A 26005-nucleotide genomic window follows, 5' to 3' on the forward strand; every position below is an offset into this window, starting at 1 on the left:
TTTTAAAATCTGGAATTTAAAGCTAGCCTCCGTAATGGTGACCATAAAACTACTGTCAATTGTAGTAAAAACCCATCTGATTCATACAATCATAGAATCCCTACAGTACAGGAGGATGCCATTCAGCCCATTGAGTCTGTACCGACCACAATCACGTCCAGGCCCGATTCCCACAACCCACACATCTGCCCTGCTAATCCCCCTGACACTAGGGTCAATTTAACATGGCCAATCAATCTAACCTGCACATCTTTGGACGATGCAGTGGCATAGTGGTTAGCACTGCTGCCTCACAGCACCAGGGACCCAAGTTCAATTCCCAGCTTGGGTCACTGTCTGTGTGGAGTTTGGATGTTCTCTCCATGTCTGCGTGGGGGTGCTCCAGTTTCCTCCCACAGTCTGAAAGATGTGCTGGTCAGGTACATTGGCCCAAACAGGCGCCGGATTGTGGCGACTAAGGGAATTTCACAATAACTTCATTGCAGTGTTAATGTAAGCCTTACTTGTGACTAATAAATGCACTTTTTATTTCAGAGAGGGACCCATAATTCTAGCAGTATTTTGGCCAACATTCCTTCAAATATTCTGACGACCAAAAGCCCTTAAACCACTTCATTCATCTCATTTCTATTTATGGGAGCTTTGCTTATGCATGAAATGACTGGCACATTTGCCAACGCAACGGTGACAGTGATTCCAATTCATTGTATGTGAGCTGATTTATAATGTTTGGGAGATGTGATGGGACAGAATATAAAAGGAATTTTGTTCCTTCTTTCTTCCTTTCTGAACTTGTTATTGCATTTTTAAGCTGAAGTTCCACACAACGACAAAATGATAATAATTTAAAGGAATCACCATTGTAAATGTCTTGCAGACAGTAGTTGCTACCTAAGGCTCATGTTATCTTGTACACAGTGGCACAGCCCGTCCAGTATGACCAGGCCTATGACAATGAGATGTTCAAGAAATCAAAATGCAACCTAACTATTGGTTTATGGATCTAGAAATAGGTTGGGTAACCTCCATTTTTCAGGTGCTACGTGGCCCACTAAAACTCAAAACTTTAGGCAGGTTAAGCAAGGACCCATATAGGGCCTGAAGTGTGCTAACTGCCAGATTAGGTAAGGACAAATAAGGGACATCATTGATCCACATCTAAAACAGACAGTCGACCTTTTGAGGTACCTAAAGTCTCCATAATAGCTACATATTGGTTTGCCCTGTGACAGCATGCAGCACTATAGAAACCAAATTTAAACAAGTGAGTATGAAGTACATTACTTTGTAATTACATAGATTGGGAAACACGCACCAAACCTGGAAATTCAGTCCAAGATGCCCACTCTCCTACCACCCCCTCGCTCTGACAAACGTCCCCATCTCCCATATCCCACCCCTAGACCTGAGACCCCATCTCCCACTCACTAGCCCTCACCTCCCATTCTTCTGTTGCTAAATTAATAGGCTGCTGATCTGTCATCCAGCGCCGGATTAGCAAATGTTTCCTCAATTAAATACCTTGGTGTCACATTCGGCCCCATGCTGAGTTTCCTCGTATTCATGCCGTCAGTAAGACTGTCTGTTTGCACCTCCATAACATCGCTCGACTTCACCCCATCTCATCTGCTGCTGGAACCCTCATTCATGCCTTTGCTACACCTAACCTTGACTATTCCAACGCAATCCCTGTCTAGCCTCTCACATTCAATCCTCCTCCCCTTCCTACCCCCTGTAAACTTGAGGTTATCCAAAACTCTGCTCCCCATGTCCTAAGCCACAGCAAGTACCATTCCCTGTATTCATTGATCTACATTGGCCCTCAGTCAAGCAGCATCTCAGTTTTAAACTTCAATCCTTGTTTTCAAACTAGCCTTGCTCCTTCCCATTTCTGTTGCTTTCCCCATTTTCACTGGTGTCTCACTTTAAAATATACAAGACCAGGTCAGACCTGTATTCTTATTTCCCTGTGTTTTGCTGGGTGTAATCTCCTCCAGCCCCACAACTCTCTAAGATATCTGCGTTCCTCAAATTCTGATCTCTTTCATCGCTCCACCATTGGTGGCTGTGCCTTCAGATGGCTAGGTCCCAAGCCCCTCCAATACCTTTCTAATTCGCTAACTCCTTTAAGACACTCCTTAAGACCTACCTCTTTGACCCATCTTGGCTGTCTGTCCCAATATCTCCTTATGTGGCTCAGTCATATTTTGTTTTAAACAAGCTCCTTAGTGTAGAGTAAAGGGTTAACTCTAATGCTAGCCACTGAGCATGTGCTATGGCACAGTAGTGTCACTCATTGAGAGGACATGAGGACTTGCAAGCTTCGGAGAGAGTGCGAAGAAGGTTCACCAGGATGTTGCCTGGTCTCGAGGGTGTTGGTTGAGGTTGAATAAACTAGGATTGTTTTCACTGGAAAGACGGAGGCTGAGGGGAGACCTGATAGAGGTCTACAAAATTGTGAGAGGCACAGACAGGGTGGATAGTCAGAGGCTTTTTCCCAGAGTGGAAGCGCCAATTACAAGGGAGCACAGGTTCAAGGTGAAAGGGGGAAAATTTAAGGGAGATGTGCGGGGCAAGTCTTTCACACAGAGGGTGGTGGATGCCTGGAATGCGCTGCCAGAGGAGGTGGTGGAAGCCGGCACATTAGCAACATTTAAGAAGCATCAGGATGGATACATGAATAGGGAGGGAATAGAGGGATACAGACCGATTAAGAGCAGAAGGTTTTTGTTAGTTTAGTTAGGAGGGCCGAAGGGCCTGTTCTTTTGCTGTACTTTTCTTTGTTCTTTGAGTGTAAAACATCTCAGAGAGTAACTCCGGATATGTCTGGGCCTTATTAAACCTTTCTTAACAGTTAACATGTAAATGAATGTTTATAAACAAAAGACAATTGCTTCCAGCAAGATCTCTTCGAGGGTAAGAAGCCAACGCATCCCGAGATAAGCCCACAGTCACAGACTATACAGTGTGCTGGGATTCTTTCTTACATTAAAGGTGCTGTGTAAATATAGGTTATTGTTGTTGGGAACCAATTAGACTTGAAGATAAAGGTTAACCAAAATTTGGATCGATTCAAGATAGGAAGAAAAATTGCATATCATTCGGAAATTTGTTCTGGTTTAGTGCGGTGCACTGCTTAACCCACAGTTCAACTAGCAAATGAATGCAGTTAATGGTCCTTCAAAAAATAAACAAATTTCAATGAGTGAGTATGAAGTACATGACTTTATATTTATGTACAATGGGAAACACGCACCAAACCAGGAAACCCATTCTCTTCACCACATGTGGCGACACGATAGCACAGTGGTTAGCACTGCTGCCTCACGGTGCCAGGGACCCGGGTTCGATTCCCGGCTTGGGTCACTGGCTGTGTGGAGTTCTGCCTGAATCATCGTGGGTTCCCTCCGGGTGCTCCTGTTTCCTCCCTCCCACAGTCTGAAAGATGTGCTGGTTAGGAGTATTGGCCATGCTAAATTCTCCCTCGGTGTACCCGAACAGGCGCCGGAGTGTGGCGACTAGGGGATTTTCACAGTAACCTCATTGCAGTGTTAATGTAAGCCTACTTGTGACACTAAAAAATTAACTTAAACTTAAAATACCAAGTCCCTACAGTACACAAGGAGTCCATTTGGCCCATCGAGCCTGCACCAACAAGAATCCCACCCAGGCCCTATCCCTGTAACCCCACGTATTTACTCTGCTAATTCCCCTGACACTAAGGGGCAATTTAGCTTGGCCAATAAACGTAACCCTCACATCTTTGGAGCGTGGGAGGAAACCGGAGCACCTGGAGGAAACCCACGCACACACGGGGAGAATGTGCAAACTCCACACAGACAGTCACCCGAGACTGGAATTGAACACGGGTCCCTGGTGCTGTGAGGCAGCAGTGCTCATTAGTGTGCCACCTTGACACCCTTGGCGTGCTCGTATGTGTAAGTGTGTGCGTGTGTGTGCATATGGATCACACAAATAGCCAAATAATATGGAATCTGTGTCTGTCTTGTCAGGAAAGAAATTTGTGCCACAGCGCAGCAACAACTACAGAGGCACATCTATAACTGGTGCAGGGACGATTAGGTAGTGAATCCTCATGGTTCATTTAATGCTATTAAAAGAATTGCTTTTTCCTTCCGCGACAAACTTGCTAGTGTTTGATTAGAGACCGATGAGCACAAAGTACTCCAATGTCAGATAAAGTGCGTTAATTTGCATTGGTTGTCAGGAAAAGTTTCTCGGCGTGAATTCCCATGCGTGAGCTGAAAAGAAATGCAATTTGCAGGCAATCAGAAATGTACCTTGTAAGGAAACTGGAGGGCTTCACACAATGGCCTGTGCTGGGGAAATCACTGACAACGTTTTGGCTACTTATGGAAATCAGGCAATATATATATATATATTGAAAAAAGACATATTGGAAACCTTCCTTTCTCCAAAGACGGATTTCTTTCAAAGCTCTCTGAATCCGGGACTCTGAGATACACATAATGGTCCTTTTTTTAAAAAACAAGTAACCCAAGGAAAACCCATTTGGAATATTGTAAGCAGTTTTGGGCCCCATATTTGAGGAAGGATGTGCTGGCCTTGGAAGGGCTCCAGAGGAGGTTCACAAGAATGATCCCAGAAATGAAGGGTTTGTCATATGAGGAGCGGTTGAGGAGTCTGGGTCTATACTTGATGGAGTTTAGAAGGATGAGGGGGATCTAATTGAAACTTACAGAATACTGAGAGGCGCAGATAGGGTGGGCTTGGAGAAGACGTTTCCACTAGTGAGAGAGACTAGAACTCAAGGGTACAATCTCAGAGTGAAGGGATGCTCCTTTAGAATAGAGGTGAGGAGGAGTTTCTTCAGCCAGAGGGTGGTGAATCTGTGGAACTCATTGCCACAGAGGGCTGTGGAGGCCAGGTCATTGAGTGTCTTTAAGACAGAGATAGATAAGTTCTTTATCAATAAGGGGATCAAGAGTTATGGAGAGAAGGCAGGAGAACGGGGATGAGAAGCATATCAGCCATGATTGAATGGTGGAGCAGACTCGATGGGCCGAATGGCCTAATTCTGTTCCTATATCTTATGGTCTTATGAAAACAGGTTGAATATAACTGCCAAAAATCTGTCGACTCTTTGCTTAAAGAAAATTCTATCAAAAATCTTTCCTTCCAAAGTAAAGCTGTAAATAATGAGAAGAAAATCTCTCAAGAATGAAAAGACTGTGCAGACCACATATAATTCACAGGGGATCTCCCAAACGTGCAAATTGTATTATCGTGTTTCCAGCAAGGCTTGTGGGGATAAATGACATGAGAGAATTCTACAATCGTAAAATGGCATAGCACAGGAGGCCACTTAGCTTGTGCCACTCAAGAGATGGTCCCATTCTCCCACTCCAGCCCTGCAATTGTTTCCCCTTCCAAGTATTTATTCAATGTCTGTTTGAAAGTTCCGATTGAATCTGCTTTCACTGCTCTTTCAGCCATCTTATTCCTGATCACGGCAACTTGCCATTTAAAGAATATTCTCCTCATGTCACCTCTGATTCTTTTGCCAATCAACACTTTGGGGGTTACCACTGATCAGAAACTAAACTGGACCATATAGGTACTGTGGTTACAAGAGCAGGTCAGAGGCTGGGAATTCTGAGGCAAGTAGCTCACCTCCTGATTCCCCAAAACCATCTACAAGACTCAAGTTAGGAGAATGATGGAATACTCTCAACTTGCCTGGATGAGTGCCGCTCCAACACTCAAGAAGGTCGACACCATCCAGGACAATTATAGCAGCCCACTTGATTGGCACCCCTTCCATCACCAACATTCACTCCGTCCACCACCGATGAGCAGTGGCAGCAGTGTGCACCATCTATACGATGTGCTGCAGCAACTCATCAAGACTCCGTTGATTGCACCTGCCAAACCCGCAACCACTACCACCTAGGACAAGGGTAGCAGGTGTATTGCAACACTACCACCTGCAAGTTCCTCTCAATGCCACACACCATCCGGACTTGTAGCTATGTTGCGTTCTTGGGTCAAAATCCTGGAGCTTCCTTCCGAGCATCAGTGGGGGTGTACCTACGCTATATGACTTGTCGTGGTTCAAGAAGGTGGCTCACAACCACCTTCTCAAGGGAAATTAGTGATGGTCAATAAGTGCTGGCCGAGCTGCTGATGGCAAATCCCATGAAGGAATAAAAATATCACCTTGAATTTGCGCTCCCTGGTTACCAATCCTCTACCTTTGCCAACTGTTTCACCTTAATTACTCTATCAATACTCCACATGATTTCATGATATCTCCCATATATGTATGCTCTGACGAGTGCAAAACTGGTGCATCGAATTCTCTTACTTTTAAAGAAAAAAATAATTTATTTTTGAAGAGAGAGCCAAGGAGAGACAGTTGTCACTGCTGACACACAATTAACATTTCTAATATGAATAAAGTTCTTTTACAAGCTTAAACTGGTACCTCAAAATTTGACAAATTTTCCTTTAAAACTTCAGTCTTTTAAATGGAATACTGTGTGTGTACATGTGCATGTATATGCACATGTGTGTGCATGCATGTGTGTATGCTTGCATGTGTGTGTACACATGTGTATGTGCACACTTGTGCATATATGTGTGCATGTGCGTATATGCACATGTGTGCACGCATGTGTGTGCATGCAAGTGTGTGCACGTGTGTGTATGCATGTGTGTGGGTACACAGATGTATGTGCAGACATGTGCATGTTAGTGTATGCATGCACATGTGTGCATTCAAGTGTGTGTGCATGTTTGTGTGCATGTGTGTATGTGTGCTTGTGTGTGTGCATGCATGTGTGTGCACGTATTTATGTCTGCGTGTGTGCGTGCACGTGTGTGTTTGTGTGCATATGCGCATGTGTGTGTATGCATGTGACCCCCCCACATGCCTATATTAAAAAGGATGTTTCTGGCTTTGAGTAGACATCATTGACCTGTGCTCAGGAGGTTAACAAAAAAGCTGTCAGCTTCCAGCAGCTCAATAGACAGTTTAGTAAGTTAGGTGATTATAACCGTCAACATGCCCATTTTCCAGAGTTTAAACTACCCTGAGGGCTCAGTCACAATTTACAGATTTACATCTGATATTCTCCTGGGGTCACAACTCATTCCCCTAAGTGAGCCTCGCATTCCCTACAATCTAGAGTGTCACTTTTATTGTGAAATATCTAGCTAAACAATAACATGATCCAGGGCTGGCAACACAGAACTATTTCCCCCTTCTACCACTTACTGAATGATAACATGTGCCATCATATTAATCCTCCTCGCTTAGGGTGTCACGGGTTGAAATAATATTTCACAGAAACATGTAAAGAAACATTTGCCTTTATGCAGCATATTTCTCAGAAATTCACAAAGTGATTGACACCCAATGAAATGTTTCTGAAGTGTAATCATTGTTGTAAAGAGAAATGTGGAGGCCAATTTACACACAGCATGGTTCCACCAACAGTGGTGTGATAAAGATTTATCAAGGGATGAGCGTTACCTCTTATTATCATTGAGCCACATCCACCAGGTGGGATTTTCCCCACGGGCTATGGGATGCTTTTGTTGGGGTCAAATGAGGACCAGAAGCCTGTACATTGTGGGAAATTGGCATGGAGAGTCCCTGAAGTTTAAAGTTTAAATTTATTTATTTGTCACAAGTAGGCTTATATTAACACTGCAATAAAGCTACTGTGAAAATCCCCTGGTCGCCTGTTCAGGTACACTGAGGGAGAATTTGGCATGGCCAATGCACTTAGACCAGCACGTCTTTCGGACTGTGGGAGGAAACCAGAGCACCCGGTGGAAACCCACGCAGACATGGGGAGAATGTGCAGACGACACACAGCCAGTGACCCAAGCCAGGAATTGAACCTGGGTCCCTGGCACTGTGAGGCAGCAGTGCTAACCACTGTGCTACCATGTTGGACTTTAACCTGGTGTTGTTAAAACTCTTACTATGTCTACCATGCTGTGGGCAGTGGGCAATTGGGCAGTGTCCAGAGGGCAGAGTGACTGTTCAATTAAGGATGTCAAAAAGGCTGTCAAAGAGAAGGCCCTCCAGCGAAGAACAAGCGAAAACCCGCCTTTCCAGGTAAGACGGGGGTACCAGGGGGGTGGGGGAGGGAGGGGGGGGGGGGATGTGGGGGGAGCGAGGCTGCACCTCAAGATCGAAGTGCCCTCTCTTCAACTTTTTAAACTTTTAAATTAAAAAGTATTCCCTTCACAGCCAGACACCATTATGAAGATGTAATTCTTCCACCTGGTGGCTTGGCCTGCACCTGAGGCAGCTGTCCTGTTCCCCGGGGAGCATGGGGGTGGGGGGGGAGGGGGCAGGGGGGGTGGCTGGAAACTGACTGGAAAATTCAATTGGGTAAAGCACTGCTGCCTAGAATCCTGTCTCTGGGAGAATGGTCCAGGGGGCAGGATCAGATCAACAAAGCAGCATGCAAAGTCCTCCATAGCTTCCATGAAAAGTGCCCCCAAAATCTTCTTCAGCCTCATATCTAATATTCTTCCTGTTCTGGCCTACAGGCCCCCCTTGCTCCTCTCCACTATGGATGGCAATGGAATGATATTCTTTCACTTTGCAAATTATTTTCCCAAATCCCTTTGCTTCACCCTTCACTCTGTTAAAATGTTATGTCTTCAAGAATGCCCTAAGCCACCTATCCTAGATTCTCCCCTTCATCCTGATATAGAACATAGGACATAGAACAGTACAGCACAGAACAGGCCCTTCGGCCCACGATGTTATGCCGAGCTTTATCTGAAACCAAGATCAAGCTATCCCACTCCCTATCATCCTGGTGTGCTCCATGTGCCTATCCAATAACCGCTTAAATGTTCCTAAAGTGTCTGACTCCACTATCACTGCAGGCAGTCCATTCCACACCCCAACCACTCTCTGCATAAAGAACCTACCTCTGATATCCTTCCTGTATCTCCCACCACGAACCCTATAGTTATGCCCCCTTGTAATAGCTCCATCCACCCGAGGAAATAGTCTTTGAACGTTCACTCTATCTATCCCCTTCATCATTTTATAAACCTCTATTAAGTCTCCCCTCAGCCTCCTCAGCTCCAGAGAGAACAGCCCTAGCTCCTCCAACCTTTCCTCATATGACCTACCCTCCAAACCAGGCAGCATCCTGGTAAATCTCCTCTGCACTCTTTCCAGCGCTTCCACATCCTTCTTATAGTGAGGTGACCAGAACTGCACACAATATTCCAAATGTGGTCTCACCAAGGTCCTGTACAGTTGCAGCATAACCCCACGGCTCTTAAACTCCAACCCCCTGTTAATACAAGCTAACACACTATAGGCCTTCTTCACAGCTCTATCCACTTGAGTGGCAACCTTTAGAGATCTGTGGATATGAACCCCAAGATCTCTCTGTTCCTCCACAGTCTTCAGAACCCTACCTTTGACCCTGTAATCCACATTTAAATTAGTCCTACCAAAATGAATCACCTCACATTTATCAGGGTTAAACTCCATTTGCCATTTTTCAGCCCAGCTTTGCATCCTATCTATGTCTCTTTGCAGCCTACAACAGCCCTCCACCTCATCCACTACTCCACCAATCTTGGTGTCATCAGCAAATTTACTGATCCACCCTTCAGCCCCCTCCTCTAAGTCATTAATAAAAATCACAAAGAGCAGAGGACCAAGCACTGATCCCTGCGGCACTCCGCTAGCAACCTGCCTCCAATCCGAAAATTTTCCATCGACCACCACCCTCTGTCTTCGATCAGACAGCCTATCCAATCAGCCAACTTTCCCTCTATCCCACACCTCCTCACTTTCATCATAAGCCGTTCACTGTCCATTTCATCCCACTGAAAAGCATATTGGAATATGCAGGGCATTTTATAAGCAAATTGTTCACACATTTCTAAGGTCTACTGGAGCTATTGACACTGAACACGTCCCAATTGGTAGAACTTCACAGTTACTTGATGAAAACTCACAATAATGCCTGCACACTTAACCTTATTCTTCTTGCCCTTCCAAATGTTCAAGATTTATCCCTTAAGGGATTGGAAGAACAAATCGGAACATAGCAGTGGGAGTAGGCCATTCAACTCTTCAAGCCTGCTCCACCATTCAAACAGATCATAGCTGATCATCTGCCTCAATGCCACTTCCCCTCACTATTCCCTTATCCCTCGATGTCATTTGTATCCAGCAATCTGTCAACTTGTTTTGAACACGTTCAATGTTTGAGCTCCCACAGCCCTCTGGGATTGAGAATTCCAAAGATTCACCCTCCTCTGAGTGAAGAAATTTCTCCTCACATCTTGAACCCCTTATCCAAAGACTAGAAGTGGGATTTTCCAGCCACACTTGCCCCGAAACAGGAAAATCCTGCCTGAGGTCAATGGACCTTTCCATGGTTGCCCTTCACCCGCTCCGATTCCCGTGGTGGGCAGAATGGGAAAATTCCTCCTGTGTCCCTTGGTTCTAGACTCACCACGTGGAGATGCCGGCATTGGACTGGGGTAAACATAGTAAGGAGTCTAACAACACCAGGTTAAAGTCCAACAGGTTTATTTGGTAGCAAAAGCCACTAGCTTTCGGAACAGGCTGTCCCACCTCCCACCCACCTGACGAAGGGACAGCCTGTTCCGAAAGCTAGTGGCTTTTGCTACCAAATAAACCTGTTGGACTTTAACCTGGTGTTGTTAGACTTCTTACTGTCCAGACTCACCAGTCAGGGGAAACGTCTTTCCTACATCTACACTAGCTGTCATGCCCTGTCGGAATTTTGTTAATATTCAATGAGACCACCTCTCATTTTTTGAAACTCATGAGAACACAGGTCCAGTTTCCTCAGTCTCTCCTCATAAGACAATTCCATCATATCCCAGGGATTAGTCTGGTGAACCTCCATTGCACTCCCTCTCTGGCCAGCATGTCTTTCCTTAGATAAGGAGACCAGGAGGGTACACAGTGCTCCAGGCACTGTCTCACTAAGGCTCTATGCAACAACTTTATTACATGGTGGCACAGTGGTTAGCACTGCTGCCTCGCAGCGTTAAGGATTCGGGTTCAATTGCGGCTTCGGTCACTGTCTGTGTGGAGTCTGCACCTTCTCCCAGTTCTGCGTGAGTTCCCTTGGGCACTCCAGTTTCCTCCCACACTTCAAAGATATGCGCGTTATGTTGATTGGCCATGCTTTGTGTCAGGGGGATTTGCAATGTAAATATGTGAGGTTGTGGGGACAGGGCCTGGGTGGGATTGTTCTCATAGAAATCATAGAAACACTACAGCGCAGAAGGAGGCCGTTTGGCCCATCAAGCATGCACCAACAACAATCCCACCCAGGCCCTATCATGTCACTCCACACATTTACCTCGCTAATCCCTCTAACATACGCATCCCAGGACACCAAGGGGCAATTTAGCGTGGCCAATCAACCTAAACACACACATTATTGAACTGTAGGAGAAAACCGGAGCATCCAGGGGAAATCCACGCGGACACGGGGAGAACGTGCAAACTCCACACAGTGACCCAAGCCGGGAATCGAACCCGGGTCCCTGGAGCTGTGAGGCAGCAGTGCTAGTCACTGTGCCACCGTGCCGCCCCAGTCGTTGAGCTGAATGATCTCCTTCTGCACTGTAAGGATTCTATGATCCTATGAAATGCAGCCGCACTTTCTGTACCGAAGCAGGTTACAATCTGTTGGACTGGCAAAAAGTAGTAAATTAAAACAAAGAATGACACGGGTTCTTATCTATTAAACACCTGAAATATATTTGAACTGCTAAAGTGCGTTGAAGTAATTGAAACTTGTGATTGTTCCCTACAGTCTTTTAAACTGGTACCATTCTTGGTAGCCTGTAAGATGCTTTAAAGCTCCAAATTAAATCTGCATAGACTTAGAAGAGAAATTACGCTGCATTCCCCAGAGCTATTTTAATTATACGCGTTCTAAAAACTTCCACTTTTTTTTTCTTTATATTAAGTTAAAGCCTCCTACTCGGATAATGTTGTTGCTATGCTCAGTCATGCTTCACTCCATCCTGCGTTTTTCTGCAGGCCTGCTAAATTCTCACCTTGCTCTGCCCTTGTCATCAAATCATTCAAGCACAAAGCAGGGAGCACAGGAGTGTTTACTCATTTCCCAAGTCCATTATCTCACACATTAATCAACATTCTGTAACTTTCAGACAACAGCAAATCTGTTACAGCTTTTTTTTCCTCACTCGCCCTTTCTGACAGTCTCAGCCCTGAATCCAGTGGCTCAGCACCTATCTATGTCGGCTTTATTTGTATTGTGAATGGACTCGTTCAGGGCAGTTTCTATGTATTTGATCCTCACAAGCTTTTGCTGCTGCCGCTGTGGGTATTTCTTACAACAGCTGCTGGTAGCACTGCTGCCTCTCAGCGCCAGGGACCAGGGTTCAATTCTGGCCTTGGGTCACTGTCTTGTGTGGAGTTTGCACATTCTCCCCGTGTCTGCGTGGGTTTCCTCCGGGTGCTCCGGTTTCCTCCCACCGTCCAAAGATGTTCGGGTTAGGTTGATTGGCCATGCTAAATTGCCCCTTAGTGTCAGGGGGATTAGCAGGGTAAAAATGTGGGGTTACAGGGATAGGGCCTGGGTGGGATTGTGGTCGGTGCAGATTCGATGTGCAAAATGGTTTCCTTCTGCACTCTAGGGATGCCATGATTCTATGAACAACGATGACTTGCATTGATGTAGCACCTTTGACATGATAGAATGTCCCAAGACAGTTCAAAGAATCGCCATCACCGAACCACATCCGGAGATATTCTGACAGGTAACAAAACATAGAAAGATCGGAGCAGGAGGCCATTCAGCCCTTCGAGCCTGCTCTGCCATTTAACATGATCATGGCTGATCCTCTATCTCAACACTATACACCAGTGCCCTCCTTGACATCCTTAGATCTCCTTTAGAAATCCATTTCCTTCTCAAATATATTGAGTGATTTGGCCTCCACAGCCTTCTGTGGTGGATAATTCCACAGTTTCACCACCCTCTGAGTGAAGACACTTCTCCTCAAGTGGCCTACACCATAATCTGAGACGGTGACCCCTAGTTCGAGACCCCCTCCAGCCAAAGGAAACAACATCCCTGCATTCAGTCTGTCCAGCCCTGTCAGAGACTTATACGTTCCCCTCTCATAGGTCCCAGTGAATACTGGACAAATTGACCAAATCTCTCCTCATATGACAATCCTGCCATCCCAGGAATCAGTTTGGTTAACCTTTGCTGCACTCTTTCTATGATAAGTAAATCCTTTCTTAGGTAAGGAGACCAAAACTTCACACAATATTCCAGGGGCGCTCTTACCAAGGCACTGCACAGCTGCAATAAGGCATCCTTGCTCCTGTCCTCAAGTCTTCTTGCAATGAAGATCAAATACCATTTGCCTTCCCAACTGCTTGCTGTACCTGCTCAACCTGCTCGGTGTAGGTTTTAAGGAGCAACAGGGGAGAATGCGGAATAAGGTATTTTTTCCACTGCATAGGTGTAGGAGAAAATAGATTGCTGATGGAAAATGACTTTGTTCTCAGCCAAGAATGCATAATGAGCCTTGGCTGAGAGTTCATACATCCATTAGAGTACAATGTCTATTTACACAAGATTAAAATATTTCAAATGTTTGCAATTTTGGTCATTGATACTTTAAATGTTTGAATGATTGACGCTTTTATTGGCCTGTAGTAAAAATGATTTTTTAAGCTAACGATGAAAGTAACAATCCATACAGCATATAGCAATGTGTGAATTGACATGTGCCATCGCTTGGCATGGGGGGCGGTGGGGGCTGGGGAAGGAGGGTATGAGGGACCATAGTGGATGGGAGGGTAGCATTTCTGGGCATGGGAGTTATAAAAGCTATAAGGCGGCATGGCCAAGTGCTTTTAAACTTACTTTTCAAAAGATTCCTGAATACACATCATGGTTTTGAGGGATTGTGCACCATGGTGAGTCCTCAAGAAGTCGGCCTGACTTATTGACAGCTGCGAGTGGATATGAGATGCCCAACCCCGTAAAAGAGTCAACCAGGTGACGAGTGCCGGGATGGTTTCACCGCCCACACCTTTATCCTGTAAAAATTACCAGCACTGGGAGTGGGGGCAAGAATTCCTGAATAGGGTTTGGGCAATTGTTTTCCAAGCACACTGGAGTTTGTGAAACTCTCTTGCAGCAAGTTTCACCTACCCTGGACATGGTGCTTGTTAAAGCACTCTCCCCTGACACTCTGCATGTTCTGTACATTTATACATGTAGCTAGAAATGGAATAAGAAACATGAGATGTGAAATATACCGAGCACTCTGTAACAGAATTGCCTCCTCCTTTTATAAAAAGCAGGATTACTTACTCCTGTCCTTCATATAGAACAAGATTGTTAGCACATCTCCTTCCAAACTGTAGAATTCCTCCACAAATCTCATCCAGTACAATATGGGATCATTCCTCCCTTTCATAATTCTGGCCATCGACTTTATTTAGAACGCAGGGTTGTTACTGTTTGCTTTTTTCATACAGTACAGGATTATTAATCCTTCTGCCTGTTGTACAGGATTATTACCCCACTTTCCAATATGGGACAGAGTTAATCTCTGCCTCTAGGACAGGATACTACACCTCCATCTTTTCATTCAACCCTGGATTATTAATCCTCTCGGTCCAATAAAGGACTAGACCCCTCCCTCTCCCCTCCCATTAGCCTTTCCCGCACCGTGCTACCATCCTCCATTCTCTCCTGTTTTATGATACATGGTTACAAACACTTGGAACTATATACAACTGTATTGCCCCATTCCCTGCTTTTCTACAGATTACTGCCCTCTGCTCTGGCAAAATGTACAATGCACCATCCGGAACCTCCCCCAGCAAAATGCCAAGACTGCAGATAACTGTGATGAGTATGTAGAAACAAAGATTTGAGAAAAGGCAAACAGACTGCTGTGTTTGTGTTAACACAGCCGTGAATCCCATCCATGCACATTTCTGTCAACCACTTTAAGAAAAATCACTCTCTCAGTGATCTGTTTGTTTCAGGAGTAGCATCAACCTACGTGGACCAACAGTTCTGACAGAGCTCCCCCTACCAAAGCTTCAGACTGCTGAATAACAACATCCGGCTGCCCTTTGCTCTTTGATATGATTGCTTTGGACGAAGCAGACCCTTTCACTCAGTCGATTTTACCATTTTGCAATACCATGCCAATGGGTGTTAACATTCTTGTGCCAGCGTCTAGCCCTTTCTTGAGCACTGGTCTTCACCTTTATCAGTCCTCTGACTTACGGGTTCTTGCATCACTTGCACAGTCTCATTGCCTCACCTTTAGGCTGCCCAATCCCTTTGCTGTAACACAAAACTACCTACTTTTGAAAGGTTCAAGTAATCAGACCTACCCCTTCTCTCTGCTGTTTGATCTATAACTCAGTTGTGTGGTAGGTTCACACTCTGCCTGATGGAGAACATCTGTTAGGAACCCAATACCTATTTTCCTCTGGACAGGCCATAACTAGGTGCTCAGCATTGACAAAAGGTTCTCAGATATTCCACCAGGCTTAGGCACCACAGGACATGTTTGTTTTAGTATGATGGCACATTGACTGACATCAATGGTGCAACTGAATAATGGATAAGTCTCGAGGGGCTGAATAACCAGCACTCATGCATTCCTATTGAAGTGGTAACTATTTTTTCCCAGAGCTTACTTGTCCGCTATAAAACATAATGATTGGCCAGACACACTGGTACCTGTGCCATGGTGTCATTGCACAATGCTTGGCAACTGTGATTCCCACATATTGAGTGCCCAATCCCAATATAGCCATAATGAGAAGGCACTATAGGCAGAAGGATGATCTGCCAACATCAATACTCTCCCTGTAGGATCAAAGTCAGAATTGGGAGGGAGCAAAATCAAGGCAGAACTGTGGCAAGGTTGTGTGGTTACATTGTGTGAAGAGGTGTGGGGAGGACAAAATCATTCCCATGTACCTCCAATTTCCTGGTGGCATTGGGAGAGGCCTAGGGGAGGCTACTTACACACTGATCTAGGAATAATGAAGGTGCTACATGAAGCTATTCTACTCTATTGGATAGACAAAGCTCAATCCACCATTGTCAGCATGGTTTTATGAAGTGGAGATGCCGACGTTGGACTCGGGTGGGCAAAATAAGAAGTCTCACAGCACCAGGTTAAAGTCCAACAGGTTTATTTGGAATCACGAGCTTTCAGAGTGCTGCTCCTTCGCCAGGTGAGTTGGTCCACTCATCTGATGAAGGAGCAGCACTCCGAAAGCTCGTGATTCCAAATAAACCTGTTGGACTTTAACCTGGTGTTGTGTGGTTTTATGAAGGGTAAGTCATGGTTGATAAACTTGTTTGAGTTCTTTGAGGGCATAACCAGCAAGGTGGATAGTGGGGAACTTGTGGATGTGATATATTTAGACTTCCAGAAGGTGTTTGACAAGGGGCTGCATAAAAGACTGATCCAGAGGGCGAGATTGCAGGGGATTAGGGGTAGAGTACTAGATTGGATTGAGGATCGACTGACTGACAGAAAAGCAGGGGTTCGGGATAAATGGGTCCTTTTCTGCCTGGCGAACTGTAACTAGTGGGGTGCCGCAGGGGTCAGTCCTTGGACCTCAACTGTTTACAATCTACATAAATGACCAGCAAGCAGGGACAGAGTGTAACATAGCAAAATTTGCGGATGGTACTAAAATAGATGGGAAAGTTCCTATGTTCCTACATGAACCTCCATACCACCCGCAAGAGTTTATGGGATGGTTCTTCAACTTGCTATCTAGGTTTGCGGGAAGACAGTACACTATAGAAACGGCCCAATTTTCCTATCCATTGGCTTTTGGGGAAATCAAAACGAGAGTAGGTTTATAATAGGCAGCCTATTCACATGTGCAGTAGTTTGTTCAGGACGAAAGCTAAAAGTCTATGTCCCAAAAAGAAAAAAGGAGGCTGTTCCTTTAAAAATTAAACATTTTTTCGAAACTTTGATCACATTATTCAACCATTTGGCCATTTGATTTAGGTTTCCTTGTCATACTTGGAACTTTGTGACTTGATTATGCATCAGATCAACTAGTCAGTAAGCCCAGTGTTTATAAGACATTGTTTTATTATGTTTTGAGTAGAAAATGTGCTGCCAGATTTCCACTAGATGCAATATTTACCCCAACAGGCAGATGGACTCACTTGTTTGTTATGCAGTACACATCCTCTATTTAAATGAAATTGTCAGAAAGGATTTTTTATTGCAGGGTTCAGGGAAAATTTATTTTTCACCGGCAGGCTAGTTTGGACGGACGCATCTCGCAGCCACGACACACGGACACTATGACACAGGCCCTGCACACAGCAACTTGACAATAGCACGCAAGAGGTGATGACGCAGTTACAGCGTATGTCAGAGTCTTCAGTTCCCAAAGATATGACACTGCGTGTAAGTAAACCCTTCACACTTAACAGAGAAAGACGGCAGGAAAGCAAGAGATAGAGAAAGCAAAGAGATGAAAAGTGGGCAACTAATGTAGTGATAAATGGAACAATGTTTTAGCAGCTGCATTCTACTCTGTCGCTATAACACTTCATGTCACACTGAACTGTCCCAGGCCCAGAGTAATTCATTTAGCCAGGAATCTACTTGTGAAAATGTACAGTTTATTGCCTGGAATGCGGTCTATAATGAGGCATGGACAGCAGCAACATTACACTTAATGATTTCATCTTATGTTGCAGACAGACCCCCTGTTCTCCGACTATTAATGTTTTCCCAGATCTCCTGTGGCAACAGTGTTGGCTGAGAAGAGAGTGAGGGGGGGGGGGGGGGGAGCCCATCTGAAATTCAAATAAATGAGTAATGTCAATAGTTTAAAAGAGTTTACTTAAGAGAACAATGGACCCTTATAAAGCACAAGTGACAAGAAATGGGAAAAAAATGACCCGGCACAATGTAGTCTTTTTCCTGGAGCAAGTTGTTATCAAGCATTCACCAGGTCCCCACAAATCTGCATTAAAATACATTTCAATTCCGTCCTCTCATTTGCATTAATTTCTCCCATTATATTTGAAATCGCTGAATGTCTAGCAGACACAATGCAGCAGCCTATCATACACAGAGTGCTGCACCTGATGCCAATTTATTCTTCTCGGTCCCTTTCATTACATTTGCTGATTGTGACAACTGGTGTCCCTTCAACGTCCGGGGGACTGTTCAATTGGATTTGCTCTCGCTGACAAAATAATTTTGCTCAAGGGGGTTGGGACGGTTCGAAAGGGGGGAGGGGGTTGGTGGTGGTGGTTGTAGTTGTTGGGGGGGTTGCTTGGGTTTGTGACTGGGCGCCTATCAATCTGCCATGGGAAAACAAGAAGTGAATGATTCTCAGTCGATTCTCGTTTCCACTATTTGTTCAGCCTTCGGCCCACTTATCTCCAGAAGAGAAAGCAACGTGTGGAGAGCTACTGACAGGCAGAAAACGCGCATAACACACACACACACACACACACATGCACTCACTGCCCCCCTCCCTCCCCACCCCCCCTTCCCCCACCACACTGAGCCTGTATTCAAACAAGAGGGGCCCTATTATAACCAAAGTTCTGAAGCAGACTTCAGTCAATTATCTCTTACTAATCCGTATTGCAATATAAAGTAAATATTTCAGTACAATTTCAAATAAACATTCAGCCAATCTGATGAAACAGAGGAGGGGGAGGGGTGGTGAAAGGGGGAATAGAAGAGAAAAGTTAGAGAATAGGGAAAGGGGTCTGTGGGGGAGGGGGGGAAGGGGGGGAGATAAAGATGACAGCTTCTGTCATCTTTTGTCGCTCTTCAACTTTGACTTTCCAAAGGAAAGTGGGCAGTGTTGCGTTTTCTTCATCAACCAGAAATACGGTATTTTGCTAAAAAAAAACCCCATGATCTATTTGAAGAAAGCACAAGAGAGAAAGATGATGGAAGACGCCCGACGTTCCTTGACCATTAATCACGACAGATTTCTTCTCCTTCGCCCATTTGTCAAGGGCAAAACACGCGAGGAAGTGGCCGACTTTCTTAAAAAGCGAGAAGGGCGAAAATAAAGAAGGAAGGAGTGGCTATAGATATGCTAAACCCATGAGATGCCACAACAGATTCCTAATTAAGAGTGAAATTAACAGCTTTATGCACGGTTAGTCTGAATGATACATTTCCCAGGCTCTGAGTGGTACAAAGAGTCGCTAAAAGGGGATAATCTAGTGATAGAACTTTGCATATTTCCCTCTTTTAGAGAGCGCAGGGAAAGTTCTGAAGTCTAAATTGTTTCATTTTTGGTGGGGATCCTTGATACTGTTTTTCACTGAGAGGATAATACTGAACTTTGCTTAATTTGCTTAGGGTGCAATATTTTCTGTTTTTGAGATTTCTATTTCTGAATGTTTCTTTCACTGAGCTGTACAATTGCTGCTGAATCTATTCCTATGTGGCTCTTTCCTTCCATTTTTCTTGTTACTTTAGACGCCAAATGATGCAGAACGATTGAATCCCTACAGTGCAGAAAGAGGCCATTCAGCCCATCAAGTCTGCACCGATTCTTCTACAGCACATCTTGCACCCCCATAACCCCATGCATTTACCCCGCTAATTCCCCCTTGGGATGCTAAGAGGCAATTTAGCATGGCCAATCCGCCTAACTTGCACATCTTTGGACTGTGGGGGGAAACCAGAGCACCTGGAGGAAACCCGCGCAGTCACGAGGAGAACATGCAGATTCCACACAGTCACCCAAGTCCGAGAATCGAACCCGGGTCCCTGGCGCTGTGAGGCAGCAGTGCTAACATCTGTGCCACCCAATGTTGGGTGGCTGCTTGTTATGCCAGATTCCAAACCCTTCCACCTCGTTCCACGTTGTAGGAACACTGCATGCTCCCTCGCATTCAGGAGTAGTGATTTAACACATAGATGCTACTGAGCTTTGCCATGCAGTAATAACTTTCAGTCAGCAGTTAAGTAAAAAAATGGAAGCTATTAGCCACTATAGCTTTCCTTTTAAATGGCACCGTACCACTGAGGAGGAACCCAACAGCAGCTCCATTCAAAAAAAAATCCTGATCATCAGTTACATTTCAGCCTAACTTTATTCAGAATGGGATGGTGCAGCCAGATGGATTAAATGTTAGTGTTGCATATCCTGTCAACTCCCTCTTTGCTTCTCACACCACTTGGAAAAGCAATGTAGATTTGAATCAGGAGTTACATCTCCCCCTCGCCCTCCCCACATTTTCTCATTCCGAAGGCCATAAATTTCTTCTGCAATTTTTCTTTTCATAACACGTCGTCAGCAGTTCAGCTTGATCATAATCAGGCCAACTAATGCTCCCACATTAGGAGGGAGTCTCACAGTGCAAGAGACAGCGTATGATGCCTTTAAGCTGTCAAACTTTCGTCAGACAACAACCACCGACACCACGTCCAACTTAATTCATTTATCCAGTCACAAGAGTAAAGAATAAAGACCATGGCCACCCCCACCCCCCCCCCCCCCCCCCCAGCCAAGGAGATTTCTACCCATCTTCCTTTGCACCCAGACTTGACCAAAACGACTATAGTGTTTGAAGTGAATATTAAATGAAAAAAGAAAAAACTGCAAAACCTCAACAGGTCTGGCAGCATCTGTGGAGAGAGGAGCAGAGGTAGAGACCTTCAAGCTGGCTGTCTGTATACGTTCGCCATTGGTTACCCAATATATCCATTCCCACAGTGCCCCATCTTTTTGGACCACTTGGAATATTATTCCACTATTATTATATAGTGGGCATGCTTCCCGTGGAGGGAGAGGGCACATAAAATGGGGTGGTTGCACATCCCACCACCTTTCTGCCCAACCCCACACTGAAATTGGCCGCCCTAAATGCCAATGTGGTTTCCCATGGAGGAGGGGCGGAAGTAGGGGGAACATGTGTGGCGGGGGACAAAATGGTATAGAGGAGTAGGGATGGTTGTGGGTGACCAGTTTCGGCTCGGGTCGAGAAGTGGGGTGGGTCTGTTGGTCACATCGGGTCGGGAGGGAGGGATGGTCAGGTCGGACCTGTAGGGAGTGTCAGGTCAGGGTGGGGTGGGGGGTTGGGTCGGTGGTGAAGGAGTTTGGTGGGGGAGATCCGTTGGCATGTCATGTGTGTATGCGTGGAGGGTGTGTTGTGCAAGGTTATGTCAGGGGGTTTAGATAATTACTCTGGGTTCGAAGTGTTTTCTTTCCTTCAAACTCTTTCAGAGTAACTATCAGGGTAAAACTGGCAGAACCATCCAAAATTAACGTTTCAAAACACTCCTGTTGGATGGTTCCCAGCCCAATGCAAAAGTCCAGAGGACACGGTAGCACAGTGGTTAGCATTACTGCCTCACAGAGCAAGGGAACCGAGTTCGATTCCCGGCTTGGGTCACAGTCTGTGTGGAGTTTGTATATTCTCACTGTGTCTGTGTGAGTTTCCTCTGGGTGCTCCGGTTTCCTCCCACAGTCCAAAAATGTGTGGGTTAGGTGGATTGCCCATGCTAAATTGCCTCTTCGTGTCAGGGGGACTAGCTAGGGTAAATGCATGGGGTTGGGATTGTGGTCAATGCAGACCTGATGGGCTGAATGGCCTCCTTCTACACTGTAGGGATTCTATGATTCTAAGTCAAAGGGAGTTAGCACTCCTGGCCAGGTAAACCCTGACATGGGAACTTCCCAGAGCGTTCCCCTGCACAACATTGGGGTATCCTTTAAATGAGACATTAAGGAACCAGAAAATAATGGGCCATTGTGTAGCACCTGTGTAGACATTAGGTAAAGACAGAATAAAGTTTTCATGATCAACTTAGTGACACTTCTTGCTAACCTCTGTCACCCTACCTTTCATGCAACATCTTCTTCTTCCAATCCTAGTGACTCAGGTGGACAATAAAGATCCCACAATACCATTGAAAGAATAATGTGAAATTCACCCCAAGTTCTGGACATCATTCTGTCGTCAACCTGCACTCCACGAGTTGATTAGCTGGTCATTTACCTCATTGCTTTTTGTAGGAGCTTGCTTTATGTATAATGACTGCTCTGTTTGCCTACAGAACAATAACCGTAATCCAATGCAGGTGAAGTGCTTTGAGGCATCTGACAAAATTGTGATAAGTGCTTAATTTTTCTTTCCATCCTTAGTACTTAGGCGACCGGTGTATTGTCCACCAGAGAACGACGCCACATAGACTAAATATGTAAAATGCAAACAGCTGTTCGAGTTTAACAATCTCAAACATGAACTGGCTTTACTTCGAAACTTGGGCGTGTTGCGAGTTGGCTGATCTCAAGTGGTGATTAGAATTCCAAGTAGAATGCTTGAACTGTCAATCGTTCAACCCAGTTGCTCCCATCTCCACTACTCATTGGGTGGGATTATTCGGCCACGCTCGCCCGAAGGCCGGAAAATCCTGCCCGAGGTCAACAGACCTTTGCATGGTCCGTGTCCCATCCGCTATAATTCCTGTGGCGGGCGGGATGGAAACGTTCCGGCCTCAGTGCTCAAAGGAAATTAGAAAAAAAACCACGTCCGGAGTTCTTCAACCTTGCCCGCGGCTGGGATTCTCCAGTCCCGCGGCAGTGAATGGAGATTTGGCTGAGCAACAAATTCTCCGTTCTCGCTGTCAGCAGTAGTGGGGGAGTGTGAGACTGGAGAATTCCGGCCATAATTAGTGTTTTTTTAAATTTCCCTACTATTTGTCTCCCTGATTCCTCGCAGCAGTGTCCTGGAGATAATCTTTATTGATGGCTGATTGTAGGACAATCCCGAAAAGTTGGCAACACCATGGGGGAAAATCATGTTTGTTCCCAATTTGTTTGTTGAAAGATTGGAATTCCTTCACCCATTGGAGAGACGTTCTCCCACAATTCTGAATCCTGTAGCACGCACAAAGAAAACTAAACCATTCCGAAACCTTCATATGTCTAATACCTTGAACACACTGCCAAAACCCCTTCACTGATTTTAACATATGCCATGTATCTTGTCCATTTAGAGTGCTATTCCCCAAGTCAGCGCCAGGATTTTAAAACAATCCTATTCTTTTTTCATTTGTTGGATGCAGGCATCGCTGGCTGAGCCAGCATTTATTGCCCATTCCCTAATTGCCCCTTGAACTAAGGCAATTGAAGAGTCCAGCACGAAGTCTCACCACATCGGGTTAAAGTCCAACAAGTTTATTTGGAATCACGAGCTTTCGGAGTGCTGCTCCTTCATCAGGTGAGTGGAGGTTAATTCACAGACACGGCATATATCGGTAAAGACACAATTGCAAGATATTTACAGATTGGAGAAACTGTTGATATGCATGATCTCCTTGGAATTCCTCTCCACTTTGAGCCAGCGGTTTGTGGTGTCGATGGTAGCCATGAGGTGGAGATGCTGTTGTTGGACTGGGGAGGGCACAGTAAGAAGTCTCACACCAGGTTAAAGTCCAACAAATTTATTTGGAATCACAAGCATTCGGAGCGCTGCTCCTTCATCAGGTGAGTAGAGGTTAGTTCACAAACACGGCATATATTGAAGAGTCAACCACATCCCAGACGAGGTAAGAACGGCAGATTTCCTCCCCTGGAGGATGTTAGTGAACCAGATAAGTTTTTACAACAATCGACAATGGATTCATGGTCATCATTAGACTTTTAATTCCAGATTTTGTTGAACTTAAATGACACCATCGGCCATGGTGGGATTCAAACCCAGGTCTGGAGAGTATTATCCGGGGTCTCTGGAGTGTTAGTCCAGTGACAACACTACGCCAATGCCTCTGCCATATTCACTGAATAAAGCATTTTGCCAGTGCCCATTAAGGATCAAAGAGCCGCAATATCATTCGACTGTGCATTTTCTATGTCTTTACCTTGTTTTGTGTCACCATCCTCCCTCATTGCTTATTGACAGAAAACTAACAATTAATTCCATCTCAGCCATCCACCTACAACACTGTCAACACTGAGTTTGCAAAATGCACCTTTCTTTAGTTGGAATTGAAAGCTTGCTCTCGAGCGCCAGAGTGTAAATAATATTTAACATTTAATTGGTTCAGAGTACAAAAAGGGTTGTCTAAAGAGAAAACCCGTGGTGTACTTCTACTCAAAACCCCCACCCCTCCCCAAATAAAAAAAATGTTTGTTATTTATAGCCCTCGGACGTGAGGAATGAGTTTGGGGAATTTATCACACATGAAAGCATGGAATGTTTTTACTTGTACTCCCCTCTTGGATCTATAAGCCATTTTCTCAGTCACCCAAGTGAATTCTAATGGAACAGACGTGATGAAATAATGTTTTTCTAGGCCTTTTAACACTTTGCCTACTGCGGACAGACTTCTCCACTTCCCTCTGCAGCTCAAACTTTTTGTTTCCCTCTTTTGTCAAGTATCCAAAGAATGGACGGAAAATCAAGAGTTGGGCATTTTTTAATTGACACTTTTATGGAAAGCACAACTGACCTCAATTAACTCATGTCCAGTTATGGTGCATCCTCAAAGGAGGAGAGGGCTATCAGGGATTTCTGATTCCAAGATCAAAATTACAGCCTTCAAACAGGAGATGGTTGGAGGGCATCAAAATGTCAACTTAAATAGACTGCAGGGCCGGAAGTCTCCCGTCCCACCTGCCACTGGAAATTTAGCGGGCGGGTTGTGGAGAATGCGAAACCCCACTGACAGTTTGGCGGAATTTCCAGCTTTTAGCCGGAGAATTCCACCCCAGGTGTTTTTGGCGCATTTTTGGACCTTTCATTATGGGTGATCAAAGAATAAAGAACAAAGAAAATTACAGCACAGGGGAACAGGCCCTTCGGCCCTCCAAACCTGTGCCAATCATGATGCCCTAACTAAACTAAAAAAGAAACCCTTCTATCCTTACTTGGACCATATCCCTCCATTTCCTCCCTATTCATGTACCCATCCAGATGCCTCTTAAATGTTGCTAAGGTGCCTGCTTCCACCACCTCCTCTGACAGTGCATTCCAAGCACCCACCACTCTCTACGTGAAAAACTTCTCCCACACATCTCCCTTAAACTTTCCTCTTCTCACTTTGAACCTGTGCCCCCTTGTAACTGACACTTCAACCCTGACTATCCACACTGTCTATGCCTCTCATAATTTTGTAGACCTCTGTCAGGTCTCCCCTCAGCCTCCGTCTTTCCAGTGAAAACAATCCTACTTTATTCAACCTCTCCTCAGAGTCAACACCCTCAAGACCAGGCAACACCCTATCTGGAGGAAAGCTTCTTTCCCGTGTTTGTTGCACTGTTTAGGACTCTTCAAAAACCTGAGGGGGGAATCTCATTGAAACTTACAGAATACTGAAAGGCCTGGATAGAGTGGACATGGGGAAGATGTGTCCTTTTGAGGGAGAGACTGGTATCCGAGGGCACAGCCTCAGAGTAAAGGGACAGCCTTTAGAACTGAGATAAGGAGGAATTTCTTCGACCAGAGGGTGGTGAATCTTTGGAATACATTGCCACAGACGGCTCTGGAGGCTAGGTCATTGAGTGTATTTAAGACAGAGATAGATATGTTCTTGATTGGTAAGGGGATCAGAGGTTATGGGAAAAAGGTGGGAGAATGGGATTGGAAAACTTACCATTGATTGAATGGTGGAGCAGACCTGATGGGCCAAATGGCCTAATTCTGCTCCGATATCTTATGGTGTTATCCTTCCTTATCTAGACACTACTGTTTCCATCATCTACATTGCACCAACCAGCATCAATGTCTCAGGCATTTTTGACGATTAAGTCTGGCACTGCCCTTTAAATCAGGCTAGGCCCTTCCATCAGGAAGAGAAAATTATGCCGCGCGTTATCGTTACCGTAGCGATGCATTGTGAATTATTACATATTATTTTGCATTCTGCATGTGACAAACATACATTGTCTGAAAAAACCCCATGTATTCTCTGCTAACCTTTCAAGTGTTATTCATAC

This window comes from Mustelus asterias, chromosome 10 (genome assembly GCF_964213995.1).
Source record: "Mustelus asterias chromosome 10, sMusAst1.hap1.1, whole genome shotgun sequence".
Classification (NCBI taxonomy): domain Eukaryota; kingdom Metazoa; phylum Chordata; class Chondrichthyes; order Carcharhiniformes; family Triakidae; genus Mustelus; species Mustelus asterias.